Source organism: Hemibagrus wyckioides, linkage group LG02 (genome assembly GCF_019097595.1).
Source record: "Hemibagrus wyckioides isolate EC202008001 linkage group LG02, SWU_Hwy_1.0, whole genome shotgun sequence".
Taxonomy (NCBI): domain Eukaryota; kingdom Metazoa; phylum Chordata; class Actinopteri; order Siluriformes; family Bagridae; genus Hemibagrus; species Hemibagrus wyckioides.
Window position 1 is genome coordinate 23,403,928 of NC_080711.1, and position 22,525 is coordinate 23,426,452.

General features: G+C 38.8%; 1 long non-coding RNA gene across 1 annotated transcript in view; it reads right to left on the minus strand.

Annotated features, from left to right (window-relative positions):
- The window catches only part of LOC131344629 (uncharacterized), a 2,549-nt gene extending 569 nt beyond the window's left edge, over positions 1-1,980 (minus strand). The window contains exons 1-3 of the long non-coding RNA XR_009203344.1: positions 1,563-1,980; positions 589-703; positions 1-24 (exon numbers count right to left, since the gene is read on the minus strand). The exon at positions 1-24 is cut by the window's left edge and continues 569 nt beyond it. This is a non-coding gene — a long non-coding RNA (uncharacterized LOC131344629). The remainder of the gene's footprint in view (positions 25-588; positions 704-1,562) is intronic.
- Between the last annotated feature and the right edge of the window lie 20,545 nt (positions 1,981-22,525).

Genomic DNA, 22,525 nt, shown 5'->3' on the forward strand with positions numbered 1-22,525 from the left:
GCCGAGTACAGCACCGATCCAGGGCTAATCCAGAGAAATAGAAAATACTTAGCAATAAATTCCATTTTATTAGAAACTGAAAGAAGCTTAAAGGAGAATTAATGGTACCTATAAGCTATTTGTAACTTTTTTTTTTAATTTAAGAAAAAAAATTATGAAAATTTTTAATTAATCCAATTAAAAAAAATAAAATAAAATAAATAAATAAAATGTGATTATTTTACTGTGTATGTTATTTATTTATTAACTTATTTATTTGGGGGGGCACCAATTTTTGCCATTGCCTCCATACATGGAGGTTTTCAGGCCTTTAGGCCATGCGGAGTCAAGAATGAAGAATAAATAACGGGGCGTGGTGTGTGTGTGTGTGTGTGTGTGTGTGTGTATGTGTGTGTGTGTGTTATCTGAGTTGGAATCGAGGAATGGAGAGACAGCTGGAGGAGAAAGCCCAGCATGCTCGGCTGAACTCAGCCCTTATCTCTCCATCCTCTGAACCCATCACTGAAGTGGGCAATTAAACACAGGGCTGTGCGGGTTAAGTCAGGCATGTTAACGACACAATAGCTGACCTTTGACCTCTGGCCTTACCTGCCTGGGGGTCGTAGATAAGGTGTTTTCACTCAGGTATGCATGAGGAAAGGGCTGAAGATTTTTCCATGGGGTGGATGCTAAATTCTGCTCCAAATCTGACTTCAACAGGAAACTAGATAGATAGATAGATAGATAGATAGATAGATAGATAGATAGATAGATAGATATCATTCCTATTCTATAAACATGCTAGTTTTCTAGCAGCTAGCTAACAAGCTAACTGTAGTGACCAAGAAATTAATATACATTTTGAATTCTTAGCATTTTAAAAAAAACAAAAAAACAATAATGCTTGTTATACAAAAAACACAGCTAGCTAGCCACCATGCTAGGTTACAAGGCTATGCTACAGGGCATCAAAGAGCACTTAGCACTCACTAGCTACCACGAAAAAAATCTCCTTAGTATTTAACTAGCTGTAGTGATAGAACATGCTAGTTTTCTACTAGCTAGCAGCCGGCTAACCAAAGTTACCAAAGAATTTATTTATTTCATGAAGCAAGCTAGAATTCTTAGCATTTTTAAAAAAAAAAAAAAAAAAAAAAACAATCATGCTCCTTATACAAAAAACACAGCTAGCTAGCCACCATGCTAGGTTACAAGGCACTAAGACTTCACTAGCTACCAAGAAAAAAAATCTCCTTAGTATTTAACCAGTTTTGAAAAGACTTTCTAGCTAGCTATCTAGCAAGCTTTCTTATTTAAGATGCTAGCGCAGAAATGAAGAATCCTGCTGTAAAGCGCTGACTAGCTTGTGTCTAGCTTGCTGGCTCATAAGAACATTACTCTACAGTTCTTATTAGCGTTTTTTTGCTAATATAAGTGACTCCGCTGAAAAGGAAGTTAAGTAGTGAGCTGAAGCTGAGGGTTAAACTGAAGGACAGGAGCGCTAGCGGAGAGCATGCCTCTCACTCGGCTTGATATCTGGCGCCAAAGTCAGCGTGCAGTGAAAATACACTTTTCTTTTATACCCTGGGGCAAATCTTTCCTGCCCCGTCGTCCTGTCGCCATCGTGGTATCGGTGCTGTTGAATTATTCAGTGGTGCGATGGGAGCCGGAGCCGGCCGGGAACGGGAGATTAATATTTGTCACGCTCGCTGCTAAGCGTGCCACTGACCAGACTCTGGCAAATACAATCTGATCAAAGAGCACAGGAGTGTGTCTGTCTGGATGTGTGAAAGTCTATTCCTGTTCCTGCTATGGCATACACACACACACACACACACTTTCCGGATCATTCTCTGGCTCCTTCCCGCCGCAGGCCAGTACATACTCCAAAAAAAGGCGGATTTTCCCCAAGATCCAATTACATCCTCTGCTGAGATGGAACTCCGCCTGACGTCCCGAGGCTGATTAATCAGACGCTTCCTGTGCGAATGTGTGTGTGTGTTTACACTGTTAATGTTTTGTATAGACAGACCTGATGATGTTCTAATAATAATAATAATCATGTGACTTGTGGGGGAGTAGCACAAGTAGCAGCTTCTAAAAGTAGCTAGCTTTGATTTAGACACGCTATTCTTGGTGCTAGCTTCGCTTTCAAATTAGCGAGCTAACCGCATTAGCTACTTTGGTGGCACCGAAGATCTCTGCCACTTCATTCTGAGTTTTTTTTTCCTTTGTGCTAATTAGCTAGCTAACCTGAGAAGTTATAATAGGCTGTGGTTCTCACTCAGCTTACTAGCTGACTAGCCGCTAAAACTTGGTCTATGTACACCGATCAGGCATAACATTATGACCAGTGAGAGGTGAAGTGAATAAGACTGAGTATCTCCTCATCATGGCACCTGTTAGTGGGGGGGATATATTAGACAGCAAGTGAACATTTTGTCCTCAAAGTTGATGTTAGAAGCAGGAAAAATGGACAAGTGTAAGGATTTGAGCGAGTTTGACCAAAAGGACCAAATTGTGATGGCTAGACCACTGGATCAGAGCATCTCCAAAACTGCAGCTCTTGTGGGGTGTTCCCGGTCTGCAGTGGTCAGTATCTATCAAAAGTGATCCAAGGAAGGAACAGTGGTGAACCGGCGACAGGGTCATGGGCGGTCAAGGCTCATTGATGGACATGGGGAGTGAAGACTGGACCGTGTGATCCAATCCAACAGACAAGCTACTGTTGCTCAAATTGCTGAAGAAGTTAATGCTGGTTCTGACAGAAAGGTGTCAGAATACACAGTGCAGGATGGGTCAGGACTGCAAAAGGGGCACAAAGCAATATTAGGCAGGTGGTCATAATGTTATGCTTGATTGGTGTACTTCACAGAGATTAGAAAGCTTTTCTAGATAGAAACTACTTTAATCAATCTCCTCTCAGGAACGTTTTGGAGACGTAATGACATCATCAAGCACCTGGACTGTTGCACAAAGCAGAGCTGGAAAGTTCCAGGTTGAGACTGGTGTAAAAAAACAGAAAACAAAAGAAAACAAACCAAGACCTCCTCGATGCACTTTAGCATCGCCCGAGTCCAAAACAAAGCATGACAGATGTGAGGAGTCATGGCGGCGTTGTACAAAACACTTGTCAGCTCTCAGCGCGATCTGTCAGCTCTCGTCAGCACGTAGCTTACCCCGAGGACTCCATGTGTCGAAACGTCTCGCCCCGCTCGCCTTTTACACGCTGCAGGATGCACATTTCTGCGAATTTGTACCTGATTTCATTCAAAAGAAACGTCTTCATTTCAGGAAAAAACTAATACACACAAGCCAAATTTGAATTCTGTCATTGGCAGTGAAGATAGATAGATAGATAGATAGATAGATAGATAGATAGATAGATAGATACATACATACATACATACATACATACATACATACATACATACATACATTCTTCATTCATCCCAAAGGGAAATTCACAGTTTCCAGCAGTATCCACAAACACAGGTAATAGATAAAATAGGAAGGAATATAACACAAATATTAAAATACCCAAATTAGGGTACAAAATATAACAAAAAGTATATCAAATAACAGAAATATAAAATATTACAAAATATAGCAGAATATAACAATATAACAAAATATAGCAGAAAAATACTAAATACAGAGATTTTAGAATAAATATGGAGAATGAGATGAAAAACAAAATAAGTAATGTGCAGAACAAGTGTTTAAGGTTACAGACCTAGTCGATGTGCAAAAACTGTGTGTTTATGAGTCCTGTGCAAATCTCAGCAAATCTCAGTTTATTGAGAGTTCTGTATAAACCGGAGTGTATTATGTGTAGTGTGTGTTTTATTGTACAGTCCAGTACAGAGAGAAGAGTAGTGTCAGCACTGACTCCTCCCACCCCGTGTGGAATTAAAGAGTCTCATGGCATGGGGGAGGAACGACCTCCTCAGTCTGTCAGTGGAGCAGGGCAGTGACAACAACCTGTCACTGAAGCTGCTTCTCTGTCTGGAGATGATGTTTTACAGTGGATGCAGTGGATTGTCCATGATGGACAGGAGCCTGCTCAGCGCCCTCCTCTCTGCCACTGATGTCAGGCTTTCCAGTTCTGAGCCTACAATCGAGCCCGCCTTCCTCACCAGCTTGTCCAGACGTGAGGCGTCCTTCTTCTTTATGCTGCCTCCCCAGCACACTGCCGCATAGAAGAGGGCACTCGCCACAACAGTCTGATAGAACATCTGCAGTAGCTTTTTGCAGATGTTAAAGGAAGCCAGCCTTCTTAGGAAGTACAGCCGGCTCTGTCCTTTCCTACACAGAGCATCTGTGTTGGCAGTCCAGTCCATTCTTTCATCCAGCTGTACTCCAAGGTACTTGTAGGTCTTGACAAACTCCACACAGACCCCGTTGATAGTAACAGGCTCAGGTTGAGGCCTGGGCCTCCTGAAGTCCACCACCATTTCCCTGGTCTTTGTAATGTTGAGGTACAGATGGTTAACGTCACACCATGCAACCAAATCCTGTATCAGTTGTCTGTACTCTTCCTCCTGTCCCTTCCTGATACAGCCAACGATAGCAGTATCGTCCGCAAACTTTTGCACGTGGCAGAGCTCTGAGCTATACTGAAAGTCCGAGGTGTAGATGGTGAACAGGACCGGAGAGAGAACAGCCCTTGTGGTGCCCCAGTACTGCTGACCACAGTGTCAGACCTGCTATCCCCCGGTCTCACGTACTGAGGTCTGTCTGTCAGGTAGTCTGTGATCCATGCTATCAGGTGTGAGCTTGCTCCCATCTCTGTTAGTTTGTCTCTGAGGAGCAGCGGCTGGATAGTGCTGAATGCACTGGAGAAGTCCAAAAATGTTATTCTCACAGCCCCACTGCCGCTGTCCAGGTGAGAGAGGGATCTGTGCAGCATGTAAGTAATGGCATCTTCCACTCCCACCTTCTCCTGGTATGCAAACTGCAGAGGGTCAAGGGCATGGCGGACCTGTGGCCTAATGTGGTGTAGCATCACCCGTTCCATGGTCTTCATTATGTGAGACGTCAGGGCGACTGGACTGAAGTCATTCAGCTCTCCAGGGCATGGTTTCTTTGGGACTGGGATGATACAGGATGTTTTCCACTGCTGAGGTACCCTCTCCTGCTCCAGGCTCAGGTTAAAGATGCGCTGTAAAGGGTCTCCCAGCTCCATTGCCCAGGCCTTCAGTAGTCGTGGAGATACTCCATCTGGGCCTGCAGCTTTACTGGGACGGAGCCTCCTCAGTTCTCCACACACCTGGGCTGCTGTGATCATGGGTGGATGATTGTTCTCCTCCTCTGTGCCATAGTTGTTCTCAGTGGGTAGATTGAGAGCAGAAGTAGGGGTGGGGGGTGCAGTGTACTGAGGTGTGAATGAGTTGGGGTCGTCAAACCTGTTGAAGAAGTTGTTTAGCTGGTTTGCCATTCCCACACCTCCTTCAATGGTGTTACCCTGCTTCGAGCTGCATCCAGTTATTGTCTTCATCCCGCTCCACACTTCCTTCATGCTGTTGTTTTGCAACTTCTGCTCCAGCTTTCTTCTGTACTGCTCCTTCGCCTCCCTGAGCTGGATTTTTAGTTCCTTCTGCACACACTTAAGCTCCTGCTGATCACCATCCTTAAAGGCCCTCTTCTTCTGGTTCAGAAGTCCTTTGATGTCACTTGTGATCCAGAGCTTGTTGTTTACCTAGCAGCATACAGTTCTTACTGGAACAACAACGTCCATACAGAAGTTGATGTAGTCAGTAGTGCAGTCAACAACATCCTCAATGTTTTCACTGTGCGACCCCTGCAGTACATCCCAGTCTGTGTCCCCAAAGCAGTCTCTCAGGATCTGCTCAGCTTTAGGAGACCACTTTCTGAATGAGCGTGTGGTAGTCTCCTCACTCTTGGTTTATAGTGAGGTTGAAGCAGAATAAGGTTGTGGTCTTCTTTCCCCAGTGCAGGCAGTGCATACAGTAAATCAATGGTCTTATTTCCCCTGGTGTTACAGTCCACATACTGGGAGAAAGCAGGTAGTGTTGTGTCCAGAGTAACATGATTAAAGTCCCCAGAGATTAACACCATCGCCTCGGGGTGTTGCGTTTGTATCCTAGCAACAGCAGAGTGGATGACGTCACATGCTACTTCCGCGTCGGCGCGTGGGGGGATGTAAACAATGAGAACAATGGCGTGTCCAAACTCTCTGGGCAAGTAATAGGGACACAAACTTACAGCCAGAAGTTCGATGTCCCTGCAGCAGTTGGAGATTTTTATGCTCACATACCCAGGATTGCACCACCTCGTTTTCACATAAATGGCGAGTCCTCCTCCTTTCCGCAGGCTTTAGTGTCTCTGTCCGCCCTGACCGTGCTGAAGCCGGGTAGCTCCACGTTAGCATCCGGAATGCTAGACGTTAGCCACCTTTCACAGAAGCACAATAAACTGTACTCTCTGTAGATTTTATCATTTTTCACCAGCGCAGCCAGCTCGTCGATCTTGTTCGGTAGCGAGTTCATGTTTCCCATGATTACAGAAGGTACCGAAGGCTTATATCGCCACTTCTTCGCTAGCAGCTTAGCTTTTAGCTTAGCTCCAGCTCTGCAGCCGCAATACCGCCTCCTCACCTCGTCAGGTAAACAGGGAACCACGCCGGCGGGGGACTTTTCAGAGCAAGAAGTTGGTGTCTTAAATAAACAAGTTTTGGCTTGTGAAAATCCATATCCATAAGATAGATAATCAGATGCACACACAAAAGAAAAAGAAAAGAAAATAGTTAATAAATAGTAAGGCACGCACGGAGCTGCTGGAAAGGCTGCCACTTGCTGCGGTGCCAGAAGAAGTTAAAAGCGTGGTCTTGCTGACAGGAAGTAGTAACGAATCGCTGAGAACCAAATGAATTAAATAATCTTTCACTGATTCCATCGAATGTTTCTTAGCATTCCTGAACGATGTTATATAGATTTGGGAGAAACGTAATAACAAAAAAGACTTACTGTTACAATCATAGAAACCTTAAGCCTCCTTACATTGTGTACATATTTACATGATACAAAGAGATCCCTTTTAAAGGTGCAATAAGCATTTGGCACAACAGATATAAAGGTCCTGGAAAAAAAACAAATGTAGAATGTATAGAAAAAAGCAATTAAAGGTGCAATAAGCAATATGCATTAAAGGTACAGTTCAGTAAAATGATCTAATATACATACTTAAAGATCCTGAAAAGAAAATGAATGGAAATACAGTGAAATGCGATTAAAGCAGCAATATGCAATAGGCATTAAAGGTGCAAAAAGTATATCTAACAGCATTTGAAATGTCCTAAAAAGAAAATCAAGGGAGAAATACAGAAAAATGCGATTAAAGCTGCAATAAGCAATATAGGTGCTGTACAATATGCATCTTAAATACACATAGTTAAAGTTTCTGAAAAATAAATGAATTGAAATATGGGGAAATGAAATTAAAGCTGCAATAAGCAATAATCATTAAAGGTGCAATAAGTGTATCCAACAACATGTCCTGAAAAGAAAATGATGGGAAAATGTGATTAAAGCTGAAATATGCAATAAGCATTAAAGAGGCAATAAGTATATCTAACAACATATTTAAAGGTCCTGAAAAGAAAATAAGGGGAAATACAGTGAAATGCGATTAAAGTTGCAATAAGCAATAAGGATTAAAGGTGCAATAAGTGAATCTAACAAGATGTTCTGAAAAGAAAATACAATTAAAGCCGCAATAATGGAAAATAATTGACTTCTGATTGCTGTGATGAAGCCCAAGGTTATATTATAGTCCTAAAAAACACGTCATGAAGTATTTTATTCCTTTATATGACAGACAATTTCTCAATTATAATGAAAATCGTCAATAAAACTTTAGCGCTTACGTTTCAGCAGCTAGAAAAGCTTCACCTTGGACTCCTTCGATAAATATTAAATGAACGTGTCTGAAGCTATGAGGGTGCTGTTGCTATAGAAACGATACCCTATTAGAATTAGGTATCCATGCAAACATTTGCAGCTGCACTACTCTCAGAGCTGCTCTTATTAAAATTTGCATATTATGCATATTCATAGACTCAGGATTTTTTTTTTGGCTAAATAAATAGTTCAAGGGTACTTTAAATGATATTTGCCCAGGGTGACGTGTCATATTGAAGCTCCCTGATGCCCTCTACTGGTGTCTGCTTAATTGTGTATTCCATGGCCTGTGTGTGTGTGTGTGTGAGTGTGTGTGTGTGAGTGTGTGAGTGTTAGATAGAGAGACAGAGGGAGAAGGTAAGGGTAAAGGTATTTCACTCTTACTGGGTCTACTGCACAGGGGGACAGGATGATAGATGAGCAGTTCACCAGGATTGAGTAGGAATCATGAAGGAGAGGGAGAGAGAGAGAGAGAGAGAGAGAGAGAGAGAGAGAAAGGGAGGTGTGTAGGTAAGAGCAAGCGAAGGTGTGTCCTCCAACTAAGGTCATGTTCTAGTGTTAAAGACATCGTGTGTATTTTAAAGGTGCAGTATATTGTATCATCTCTCACATGATCAGCACTAATGTGAGGATATTATACATATTTACACAATACAAAGAGATCACTTTTAAAGGTACAATAAGCATCTGACACAACAGATATAAAGGCCCTGAAAAAAATGGAAATACAGGGAAATGCGATTAAAGCTGCAATAAGCAATATAGGTACTGTACAATATGGTATCTCTAATACAGCTAGTTAAACATTCTGAAAAGTAATGAAATTAAAGCTGCAATATGCAATGAACATTAAAGGTACAATAAGTATATCTAACAGCATATTTAAATTTCCTGAAAAGTATACTGAGGTATAAATATATATATACTCAAATATGTATACTGAGTATAAATGAGGGGAAATACAGAAAAAAATGCAATTAAAGCAGCAATAAGCAATATGCACTAAAGGTACAATAAGTGTTGCTAAGAACATTCTGGTTCCGAAAATGAGGGGAAAAATGGGAAAAAAAAGCAATTAAAGGTGCAATAAGCATTAAAGGTGCAATAAGCATCTCTGATAACATACATTAAAGGTGCTGAAAAAAATGAAGGGAATTACTGGGAAATTAAATTAAAGCTGCAATAAGCAATAAGTATTAAAGGTACAATAAATATATCTAACAGCATAAGCATTGAAGGTACAATACAGTAAAAATCTCTAATACACATACATAAAGGTCCTGAAAAGAAAATGAAGGGAAATACAGGAAAATAAAATTAAAGCTGCAACAAGCATTAAAGGTACAATAAGAGTATCTAAAAACATGTCCTGAAAGAAAATGATGGGAAATACAGAAAAATACAATTAAAGCTGCAATAAGCATCTCAAAAATATACTGATGTTCATACCACACACAGTCCTAAAAAAATGAAGGGAAATACATGATAATCCAATTAAAGCTGCACTAAACAATAAGCATTAAAAGTGCAATTAGCCTTAAAGGTACAATAAGTATCACTAAAAACATACTGGTCCTGAAAAGTCAATGAGGGGAAATATAGTCAAAAAGCAATTAAAGGTGCAATTAAAGGTGCAATAAGCATTAAGCACTAAAGGTACAGTACAATAAATATCTCTGATAAACATACATTAAATGTCATGAAAAGAAAATGAGGACAAATACAGGAAAATGTAATTAAAGCTGCAATAAGCGTTTTTTTTTTTAAGTTGCAATATTATCCTATAAAATGAAGGGAAATGAATGATAATGCAATTAAAGCTGCACTAAACAATAAGCATAAAAAGTGCAATTGGCACTAAAGGTACAATAAGTATTGCTAAGAACATTCTGGTCCTGAAAAGACAATGAGGGGAAATATGGAAAAAAGCAATTAAAGGAGCAATAATCAATAAGCATTAAAGGTGCAATAAGCACTAAAGGTACAGTACAATAAATATCCCTAATATACCTAATTAAAGGTCTTGAAAAAAATGAGGGAAAATATGGGAAAAAGCTATTAAAGGTGCAATAAGCATCTCTGATAACGTACATAAAAGGTCCTGAAAAGAAAATGAAAGCAAATACAGGATGCAATTAAAGCTGCAAGTCAATCCTTTACTGATGGTTTAATTATTTTGACTGATTTTTATCATCAGTATTAACAAAAAATAAATAAATTAATAAATTAATTAATTAAAACACAATGCGATTTTCAGCAGAAAGAAAGCTAAAGATTAGATTTTCGAGGCTGCAGTAAGACCCCCCCACCCCCCTCTTGCTGGCGTGTACGTGTCATTAGCAACACATTGTAGCATGAACAGCTGGAACAGCTGGTGGCTTTAACAAGCTGCGCTCGTGTGCGATGGCGTATCGGAAGAGTTCGCGCGGATTATGACGAAGCGGGGGATAATAAAGTTCCGACACGGCGAGGAGGCGAACGCGACGCACCACATCAATCCGTTCTGGCGTTTTAATTAAATCCTACGCCACGTCAACAAATATCACCCATGTTCTAGAGATGACTAACATAGGGTTGCCAGATCTGTTCCATTAAAAAGACTCATAACCATAATAATAATATTTTACAATGAATTTCTAATTGAAATTAATTTCTAATGCGGAATTTGCATCTTTAGCCAGTATTTCTTTTATTAATCAATCAGCATCTTCATTTGGGCTGATTAATAAGCACAGGAAGTGGGTGTGGCTTGTGTAACGACGTAATATCGTCCATCTTTAACCTAAAAATGTTATGTTTCACTTTTTGTAGACTTTTATCCAGCTTGGAAAATTGTTTCCACTGGATTTTTGGTTGAAAAAGCAAACATTTGGTACATTTCTTTCTTTCTTTCTTTATTTTTCTAGACGTCAGGTAAAAATAAATAAATAAATATAAATAAAAACACCATTTAGCAAGCATCGTCTGGGTGGGTTGTTAGCAATCCATTGTAGCAGGAGCGAGGAACAGCTGGTGACTCTAACGAGGTGGACCGGCGTGTGACGGCGTATTGAAACAGTCGCTCGCCGTTTGCACGGATTCTGACGAGGTGTGTGATAATAATAACGTCCCGTCGCAAATAAGAGCAAACAAGCCGAGGAGCGAGAGGCAGACAGCAGACGCGGCATCAATCCCTTCACCCGCTTTAATTAAAATGCCAACATGATACATAACGCACATTATCAGCTCGCCCCCTCACTGAGAAAAACCCCGAGCGATTTGTCTGCAATGAGTTCACATTTCTCAGGAATAACAATAATATCATCCGAGCAGGAACTCGTCGAGTCATGGACGCTAAAAAAACTAGCATGGCTTTAATGAATTTTTAAAAAAAACTTTGATTTGAGTCTGAGCTAAATCGAGTTAAATACACAAAGCGAGGATTTTAATGCTTAAAAATGACACACTTTTATATTCTGACACTCCAGACTTAAGCTGTGTGATGCTTTTACACACACAGGATGGAACATCTGTTCCAACATGACTGCACACCAGTGACCAAAGCAAGGTCCATAAAGACATGGATGAGTGAGTTTGGTGTGGAGGAACTTGACTGGCCTGCACAGAGTCCTGACCTCAACCCCATAGAACACCTTTGGGATGAATTAGAGCGGAGACTGTGAGCCAGACCTTCTCGTCCAAAATCAGTGCTTGACCACACAAATGTGCTTCTAAAGGAACGGTCAAAAATTCCCATAAGCACACCCCTAAACCTTGTGGAAAGCCTTACCAGTAGAGTTGAAGCTGTTATAGCTGCAAAGGGCGGGACAACTCCATATTACATTCATGTAAAGGCAGACGTCCCAGTTTTGGCCAGGCTCACAGTCTCCTCTCTAATTCATCCCAAAGGTGTTCTATGGGGTTGAGGTCAGGACTCTGTGCAGGCCAGTCAAGTTCCTCCACACCAAACTCACTCATCCATGTCTTTATGGACCTTGCTTTGGTCACTGGTGTGCAGTCATGTTGGAACAGGAAGGGGTCATCCCCAAACTGTTCCCACAAAGCATGAAATTGTCCAAAATGTCTTGGTATGAAGCTGAAGCATTAAGAGTTCCTTTCACTGGAACTAAAACAACACCTGAATTCAATGATTTGAAGGGGTGTCTCAAAACATTTGGTAATATAGTGTATTTTAATAATCTGAACATGAAGCCCAGAAAATTGACTTTATCTCATAACGTTCCTCTGTAAACTCTGAGGTAAAGTTTAAACCTGCCTCGGAATACAACCCCAAGTTGCAGAAATTCACGTATAAGGCAAATAATTGAGGTTTTACATTCCACAAAACAAAAGGAAACACTTTCTAAATCATGATACAGAGTGGGATTAGGACCTGAGCTCATCCAGTCCTTTAATACTGGGAGTGTGTGTGTGTGTGTGTGTGTGTGTGATGGAACATGTGTTTAATATCCTTCGCTATTTCATTCCCATTTGTTGACCTTTATGGGGTTTTTTTCTCTGTGGGATTAAACAGCGCTGAAACAGGGATAATGAAATCTTTGACTCCCCCTAGTGGAGAATTTCCCAGTTTTTAAACTAAACCTCATTCAAGAATCTAATTTACATCTAATAAATAACAGAGGAGAAAAAAAGACACTATCATACACAGGTTATGAGATCATTAAATAATTAAAAAAATATTATGTAAATAATTTAAATAATTTATATTTATATAACATAATGTTAATTATTCATTTAAAATATTGATTGATATATACTTTATGGTTATTTAATGATGAATAGATATGGTATGAATAATAAATCAATTTTTTTTTTGGAATATTTAAGCATTTATATTTTATTATAAAAAAATACTTAATTATTTTAATGTTTTAAATGTAAATGTTTGTAATAATATTTATTTGATTATTATTTAATTAATATAATTACTATACATTTATTATAATATTTAAATGTACGGTTAAAAGTTTTTAGTATTTATATTTATATATACTGTATTTATTTTTATTATATTTATAAAAATATTCATTCATACTTAGTAAATGAGAGAACATTTTTAGACAGGATTTTTTTCTCTTTTTTTTGTCGCTATTAAGTCTATTATTTACTCTTATTTACACACACATTTACAAAGGTTTAGAATTGTTTTTATTAATGAATTATGCTTTATAAAATATTATATAAAACAATTGCCAGAATATTTTAAATAATTAGCCTAATTAACATGTTAAAAATCCAATGTTCATTTATTATTATTATTATTATTATTATTATTATTTATTTACTTTTTTACATATTTTATATCTAAGTAAATAAAAAAAAAACTAGTTAATCTAGCCAATAATGACCGATATTAATTATCCAGTCCCATTCTTTTCTGCAGTTTGCAGGTATAAAAGTGAGCAAAGCGGTGAGAAGCTAAAGCTTTAAGCCGCGTGATTACATATTCCATGGATTTTTTTCCGCTCACACCATGTTTCCAAACTCGGTCCAGGATTATAAATGACTTTGTTTCCTCTCACACAGACTCATAGGCATGGAATTTGTCTTTAGATGAGAAAAGATGTGTCAATAAGCCCAGTCACTGGAACTCTTGATTATTTTTATTGATTTTTTTTCCCAGGTAAACAGCAAGAATGAGACATTTGTTATGAACTTTTGACAGACTTTCTTTGTGATCAAGGACATCGTGCTTCTGAAGAAATATCGCCGATGCAGGAAGAGGAGGATGCTGTCTACAAAAAAAAAAGAAAAATTTTATAGGAAAATATTAGTTTGATTTGAGTTGAGATGATTTATTAATTTTTTTAACATGATTTATTTATTTATCTATTTATTTATTTATATTTATTTTTAACATGGTTTATTTATTTATTTATTTATTTATTTATTTATTTTATTTTAAAAAATCTACTTTAAATAATTAACAAGGCTGTCAAAATTCAAGATAAAATAACAAAATAATGTAAATAATAACAGGTTATACTTTTTTTAAAAAATCTATTTACAGTTACAGACTAGTACTTCCTGTTATTATTTACACTATTATTTTCACCAAGCTTTAAGTTATTAAGACAAAATAAAGCAGCTTGTCATTTTACCTTGCATCTTGACAGCCTTGTTAATTTTTTTTTCTCCTCTTAAATCAAATTAGTACAAAAATTTTCCTAAAATGTCACAACTTAAGCCGTAATAAAACAAAGAAACTCTGCAGGGGCGCAAAAACGTTTGACAGCCTATTTATCTTTATTTTATATTTTTCAGGCATCAGCTGTAAAAATCAATATGCATGGCAGAAATGAAGCAGCACTGATGAGACATTTTTATTGGTTTTTTTTGTTTTAATTATTTGATTTTTTTTTTTTTACTCCACCCACTCAACACTTTCTCTAAGTAGCAAAATTTTGCATCTCGTTGCTCCTGTTGCCTGGCAACCATCTCGGCCATTTTGTCTTACTTATGTGCATGAACTCTGAAAACGTACACACGGTTTCTTGAGTCAGGGCTGTGTGTGTGTGTGTTTGTTGTTTCCAGTCAGTGTACAAACTGTAGTGTTAATAACCAGCTGCTGCCTCGCTCTCTACCTGAAGAGGAGCCAAGACTGACAAAGACAATGACATATTTTAATCTGGCGAGCAGTGAATCAGCCGTGACTCGTGTATTAATGCTCATAAATATGTATCTCGAGCCGCCTGCCTGGCACTCTCGCCTATCTGTCGACGCATGAGGAGAAATTCACAGTTCGGGACACGTTATCGTATCAGCTTACAACGTTTTTTACAAAGCAGGCATTTTTAACGCTGTAGCAGGGTTTTCTATCTCTGTTTATTTAAAGGGGCGGTCTGTATATTCTGTACCCGTGTTTCTAGACCTGTGTATGCTAATCACTGTGTGTGTGTAATATAGTAGTCTTAAAGCTTCCGTAGAAAATCTCTGAATTTTTCTTTCTTTGTTCCTTTTCTTTTAGACATCCGTGAGATTTTTCTGACCCTGAAAACAGCTCAGAGCCTTACACTACAGTGCTCCTGAATTCTGGATTCTGATTGGTTGGAAGGTGTTGATTTATTTTCTGGTAGTTCTGGCTGTAAAACAGACTTATAATGTGTAATGGTTAAATAGGATCTTGTATGTCTACATCGGTCTATTACTGTCTATAATTGTCTATTACAGTCTATAACTGTCTATTACTGTCTATAAGTATCTATTACAGTCTTTTACAGTCTATAACTGTCTATTACTGTCTATAAGTATCTATTACAATCTATTACAGTCTATAACTCTCTAGTACTGTCTATAGCTGTCCATGACAGTCTATAGCTCTCTACAATTTGTCTTTAGAAGTTTACATTGTATATAGCTTTCTATAGCTGTCTATAACGGTGTAAAGATGTCTGCATGGTCGATCACTGTCCGTAACAGTGTATAGCTACACATAGTCTACATGATCTATGACTGTTAATAACTGTCTGTAGCAATCTATAGCTGTCTACATGGGCTATAACTGTTTATAACTGTCTATAACAGTCTATACCTCTCTACATGGTCTATAACTGTTTATAACTGTCTATAAAAGTCTATAGTTGTATACATGGTCTATAACTGTTTATAACTGTCTGTAACAATCTATAGCTGTCTATAACTGTCTGTAGATGTCTAAATTGTATATAGCTGTCTACAACTGTCTATAACAGTCTATAGCTATCTGTGTGGTCTATAACTGTTTATCTACATTGTATATAGCTGTCTATAAGTGTTATAAAGTATATGAAAATGAGGACTACCAGTTTTTGTATCATGGACATTTCACATTAAATCTAATTACAAATTGAATATTTGGGAAGGAATAAAACCCCATCACGTCATCTATTTATTAACAGTAACTCCTTCACATCATTCATTAATTTCCTACAAAATCCCACCTCTATATGTTCTGGTTCCCACTCCTGTCGGTTTTTTTTTTCTAGCCCTGCTGTATGGAGTCTTTCCCCTTTTTGACCTCTGTCTGTTTACTTTCGAGCTATACATAGGTATAGATTTTGCTGGGATGACCTTGCCTGCCTGTGTGTTTGCCTGACCTTCCTTTGACTAGGACCATCACTAAGCTCTAATAAAGCAATCCCTCAGTCTCAGGTGGTTCATGTACACACACGTGTGTTAACAGACGTGTGAAACAGAACAAACAGTGGAAAAAAGACGCTGCTGAAAGTGCCTTTGGTGTGTGGGATAATTGGTGACGGGTCTAAAGGTTCCCCAGGAGGCTGTTAATTGGCGATAAGTTAAATCGATCACGGACTGTTGGTTTGTTTTTGGACTTCGGGTAGATTGATGAGGAAAGGTTGAGTTAGGTGCGTAATTGGGTTCTTTTGCTGCCGAAGAACTACAATCTTTTTTTTCCCTTCTTTTGTTTGCCTGTGGCTTGAATGACACATTCCAGCTTCTGAGTCACGCTGTTTCATTCAGGTATTATAACCTCGCTGCTGCAGTTGAACCCTGCATTAAATGAACAAAACCCTACTGGCTGTGGATGTGATCGAGGAGAAGCAATGTAAATGTTGACGTGTCACGACATAGCAGTAACTTTACCCTTTTCCCTTACCAATTTTCACCTTAAGAATTAAAATTTTGTAAGAGATTTGCATCGGCATACGAATCATTTTTGGCATACGAATGAACTGACCCGAAGTTGCACGTGCGTCCAGGAGCCGTTCAAAACTTTAGCATCAGTGGAAAGCCGAGCAAAGCCAATTTGTTTTCAGTCAGTCAAAGCTGTTTGGAAAGAGTCAACCCACGATACCAACGTTTCCTTCAGCATGCGTCCTCAGCTAGCATTCTCTAGTAAGCTAGGTGATGTTTTTGGGCCGTATTTTTTTGTCGACAGATCGGTGGCGTGGGTGGTCTGTTCTATTTTTAGCCCAAGCTTGGTGGCACAACTTCCTGTGAGGACTCGACATGGAATGCTTGGCTTGGGTCGGGTCAGTTCTTTTTAAGCAATCATACAGATTACATATGCTTGGGAATACTGGTCATATTTTTGGGTGGCTGGAACAGATTATTTGACTTTACATTATTTCTTAAGGGAAAATTCATTTCAGTACAAATTTTCACCTTAAGAACTCGCGTCCAGAACGGATTCAATTCCTATTCTGAGGTTCCACTGTATTCCCTGAAAGCTACTTACAACGATATTATCTCCAGTCGCCAGTGGGAGTTTCTACTTTACTAGTGGTTGCCATAGCAATAACATTTTACAGTGGGTAGCATAACCCACTAGCATTCCACTTGACAACTAATCAGGTTTCTTGCACTTAAATTGAAACATCCAGGTAATAAATTCTTATGTGCATCATGTCATACAAGATACAAGAGGAGTAAGGAAAAGAAGTTTGTGCACTTTTCCCATGGATTAGGTGTGGTCTAATGTCTTTGCTTCTGTTAGTAGTCACACAGATTGTGTTTCCTGTCCTTTTTACTGTCCAATCCATATTCATATTAATATAATATCATTGAAGGGCCAGCAAAAAAACGCCCTCCTAACACACTCCCTAAATGTGATACTTGGAGTCGTAATAATTCTATTTTATCTTCGAGGGGTGAGTTTTATACTCTGCTAAACGGTCGCCTAAAGAGGCAGTGGACTAATCCACGCCTTTGCTAGCACGCTGAATGTTTCCCTCGAGCCGGCTGCCTTTCACACCGCCGCTCTGCAGGATGCCTCGACTTATTTATGAGCACCGGAGTCTCCGAGCATAATCGCTACCCGTGCTGCTGAGTGCCAGCTGGGTAGCAAAGGTAAAGACACCATTCCCATGCAGCCCGCTGAGAGCAGCTAACCCACTGGGTGATTGATGACCGCCCATTCAGGTTTCCACTCCGGCTATGTTTAGAGCATTTAAATGATGTCTTTGAAACGGCAGGAAAATTCCTCGAATGAAAAGGGGACTGGATAAAGTGCCGGGAGGATGTCAATTTGATATTTTGAAAGCCCTCGAGAAAGGGCTAATGATCTACGGTGGATGATATCAAGCTAGCTTGTTTAGGGGAAGGAAAAAAATGACAATTCAGCATGGATTTATGCAGGGAAGGTTAGCGGTGTTCAGAGTCGGGTTGCACAGCTGCTCAGGTTCTTATAATCACCTCTGATCAGAGATTTATTGAGTATAAGACATGTTTTTGTTTCGTCTTTAAGGAAAAAAAAAAATCAGGGATAGAATATACGGACTAAACAACCAAAAATTACTTATATATATATATATATATATATATATATATATATATATATATATATATATATATATATATAAATAATGTATATAAATATATATAAAATGCATATTAATTCTCAGATTTTTTTAACAATTTAACCATTTACACAAGAATTAATTATAGCTTTCTAACAAAAGCTTCACCTGTCAGTCACTCCAATTTTTGTGTAAACATCTGGATTTTGTGCTTCAGAAAAGGATCCTGTGATTGCTAGCGTCAGCGCTAAGAAACAGTCATTGTGTACAAATAGCTGAAGCTGATGGAGTACTTCCTGTTTGATTTTCTTCCTCACACACTGTTTCTTTGCTTCAAACAAAATATTTCCCTATGAGGAAGAGTTTTAGGTTGCTTTTTCCGGAAGGAAAGAACCCTTAATTATCCAAAGAACCCTGGAGGTGAATTAGCCAAAGCCTCAGAGTGTGTGTGTGTTTTTGTGTATTCTATTTGTGAATATAGAGCGTGATGCTAATGCAGCGTTAAACCCAGACGGAGGATAAAAGATGCGGTTTGTTTAGCCGCCACCTGAGTGTGTGTTTTCATGCTGCTCTCTTTCGAAATCACACTCGCTCCGTGTGCTGCTGCGTGATCTAGTGCTTAGTGCTTTGGCTAAACTGTTTGCTTGTCTCTCGGACTCACGTTGCGTCATGCTGTTACTGTCGCACGTGTGTTAAGCGAGGCATCTGTTTGGGTTCGAGAGCAAGCAGGGTAAAATGGAACAATGTTTTATCCCAGAATTAAGCCTATACAGAGTGCTGAGACAGCTAAATTGCTAACTGGCTACATTTTGTCTTGTTTATCAGCCTTCATTGATTAACACAAACAGAGTAGGAATGCTAATATGATTATAGCATCTTAGTTTAAAAATATTAGCATCAACAATGGAGTCTGATTAAAATGTCAGGATTTTTTCTGGTTCCTGCATGTTGTCAAAACCACAGTAAAGTCCGAGAAGGAAATCCACTCCGAGTTCCAAGATGACGGCTTGTTTTGCACTTGTCAACAGATATCTCGGCGTGTGAGGCGACGTCGGCGTTTGGCCCGGGCATGGCCGCGGTTCTGGCAGCAGGATATAGGTCACGCTTCCTCAAAATAGCCGTGAAGCCGGAGGCAGGAGGAACGGCAGTGACCTGGTGAAACAGTAACTCTGTGTGGCAGGCGCCCACGTCCCTGTGTGCTCTCTGCGGTGTTTCTCCCGAAACACTCGACTAGACGCTGACATTTCAGGACTCCTGCGTCTCACCGACGTGACCGAGAGTACAGTAAGATCTACAGGGCCGAGTCCACTCCAGAGAACTAGAAAAGAAGCTAATGAAATTTTTCATTTATGGGAATATCGTGTTCTTAAGAGCTGTTCTGACAGGATGTCTGACAGGAATTTAAGTTTTATTGATAAATGTTGCTAATATTCAGTGCTAACACTGGCAAGCAGGTTTAAAGATGAACTAATCTGACAGGATTTCTGAGAGGGATTTTAAGTTATATTAAAAAATGTTGCTAATATTCAACTCATCTGACAGGATTTTTGAAAGGATTTTGAAAGATTTTGCTAATATACACTGGTAATACTGAATATTTTATATTGTATTAATAAATGTTGCTAATATTTAGTACTAACACTAGCTAACGAATTAACGCAGGCTGTCCTGAAACAATTTCTGAGAGGATTTTTAAGCAATTTTGATAACTGGTGCTAATATTAGTGCTAACACTGGCTAGCAAATTAACACAAGCTGACCCGACAGGATTTCTGAGAGGAATTTAAGTTTTACTGATAAATATTCAGTGCTAAGACTCACTAGCTGATTGACATAAACTGACCTGACAGGGTTTCTGATTTTTAAAAAAAATATATTAATAAGTTATATAGATAGATTTTGCAGTGCTAATGTTAGCTATCTAGTTTAAAACAAGCTACGCTGACAGGATTTCTGAGAGGATTTTCAAGCTCTTTTGATAAATGTTGCTAATATTAGTACTAAGACTAGCTATCAGATATACACAAGCTGACCTGACAGGATTTCTGAGAGTATTTTAAAAAATATTTTGATCAATATTGCTAATATTCAGTTCTAGTTTTAGCTAGATCATTAATCCAAGTTGACCTGACAAGATTTCTGACAGGATTTTAGAGGTGTATTGATAAATATTGTGTGTATTGTGCTAATATTAATTAGCACAAATTATTCTTATATACATTTTTGACAAATTCCCACACACACTAAAATGTTATGCACAGTGTTATATGTGTATATGTATATTTAAGCTAATTTCTGTTGACAAATATGTTCACAAATCTATTCACATTCTTAAAATAAATAAATAATATATATATATTTAATAAGGCTACATTTCAAGCCATCAGTACAAAAGGCGTATCCTTTTAATCTCAGGCAAGCTGCCAACGGTTCATTTCAGAGAGTAAGACTGTATATTATCCTGTAAGCGTCCTCGATTTCAGCAGGAAGCTGTGCCAAGACTACATGGGTAAATTAGGTTGCACTACATGATGACATGAAGGCCATCTGTCGCCCAATTATCGAACAGACACTGCCATCCAGTGGAAACAGGGTGAACTCGGTCAAAGCTTCGGAGGTCATCATGCATAATAGATGCCATTCATTTCAGCTACATAATTAGCGTCTGATCCGTTCAATGGGACAACACGACCAAGGACCAACAAACTTCCTGATGACCCATTTTTAAGTCCCTGAGACACTTAATCTGCAATAAAAGTGAGAAATTAGACATACCGCTGTCTAAAAGACGAGTAGCGGCAATCGCTATAAACCCTGGAGGAACTGGAGATAGCTGTTAGCATGAACAGCTATTTATGTCATTAGGTTGTACTGAACAGTAAATTTCCAACAAAGTAAAGAATAAAGTTATCCCTGGGTGTTTGTAGAAGCAAACCATTCTAGAAATGCTAGCCATGCTAACAACCTTGACTCATTTTGGTTCATAAACAAACAAATAAACTCCTATTTTTGAACAAACGTGTCAGGATCAGAATTTGGCTTTTCTCTGAGAAAAAAGTGATTGTAGAACAAAATACTGCAATTTTGCGCTACAACAGTACATTTGTGCTACAATAACCTGCTAGCTAATCATGAATTTCATGAAGATTTAGCATGAAAACGAGCACATGAGTGCACATGAATGCCTAGCATGAACTAGCTTGCTAGTTAATTATAGATAAATACAGCATGATGGTGGAAATGAGGAAAATTTGTGAGGAAAGAAAGCAAACGTTAGGCTACAATTAAAGCTTATTTACACGTAGCATCAACCGCTAAGCCAACCATCATGCATTCTATCATACTGAGGAACATTTTGAAACTCTGTCAAGATTTACATAGAATAGATTAGACTAATTCTGTCATTTGGGAAATTTCAGTAAATAAAGATTGAATTCTAGCGTGACAGGCAGATATCTGACACGCTCATGAGGTGGTTTCATCTAAACTATGTCAGGATCCAGAGGCGTAGCTACAGGACAAGAAGCAGGAGAGCAGGCCTCAGGCTCTGGAGCTGTCTCGTGCAGGTGATGGTAAGAAGTTAGGACAGAAAAGTTGAGAAAGTGCTGGAAGAAAAATAAACAGGTAGCATGACATGAGGTAAGTGGTGGAGAAAATGACAAATGAATTACTAGGCTAACAGTAAGCTAGTTTAGTGCTATGTTAGCTGACCTTTTGCTTGATTTTTGGCTGAAAATAATGGATTATCCTTTGCGCAGCTTATTGTTAGCTACATTTATAGTCTGATTTATAATAAGAGTAAATTAGCAACTAAATTAGGAACTAGCAATACAGAAGCAGCTGGTTAGCATGTTGGTTTTGGATGATATTATTGCTTAAGTAAACATTATTAGCACTTGTCTATTGGTTAGCATATAGATGGTAAAAAAAAACCACTTGACATCCCAAATTTGGCCAGGACCAGAACCCCTGATGAGATTCTACCAGGGATAAAATCAATCCTATCCGAATAGAGGTATATTCACACCAGCTGAGGCGTTTTCGAGCAGCTCCTGACGTTTCTCCTTGACGTTTTCTCGTTGATATGCTAATACGCTGCGAGAGGTAAGCTCCGGCACACACTTAAGCTGAGAGGTACGTTTTTTTTTTTCTTCCCTGTTGTCACTTCCAGCTGAAGTCTGCAGTGACATCACATCACACACACACACACACACACACACACACGCTAACTCATCAGCATGCCACCGCTAAGAATCACTCTCTCTCTCTCTCTCTCTCTCTCTCTTTCTATCTTTTCACTCTTCTCTTTCTCGACAAGATCCATTGCTCAGTGCCTCATCGCGCCCGACGTTTGCCTTTGATGCCAATCATTTGGTTTATATGGTC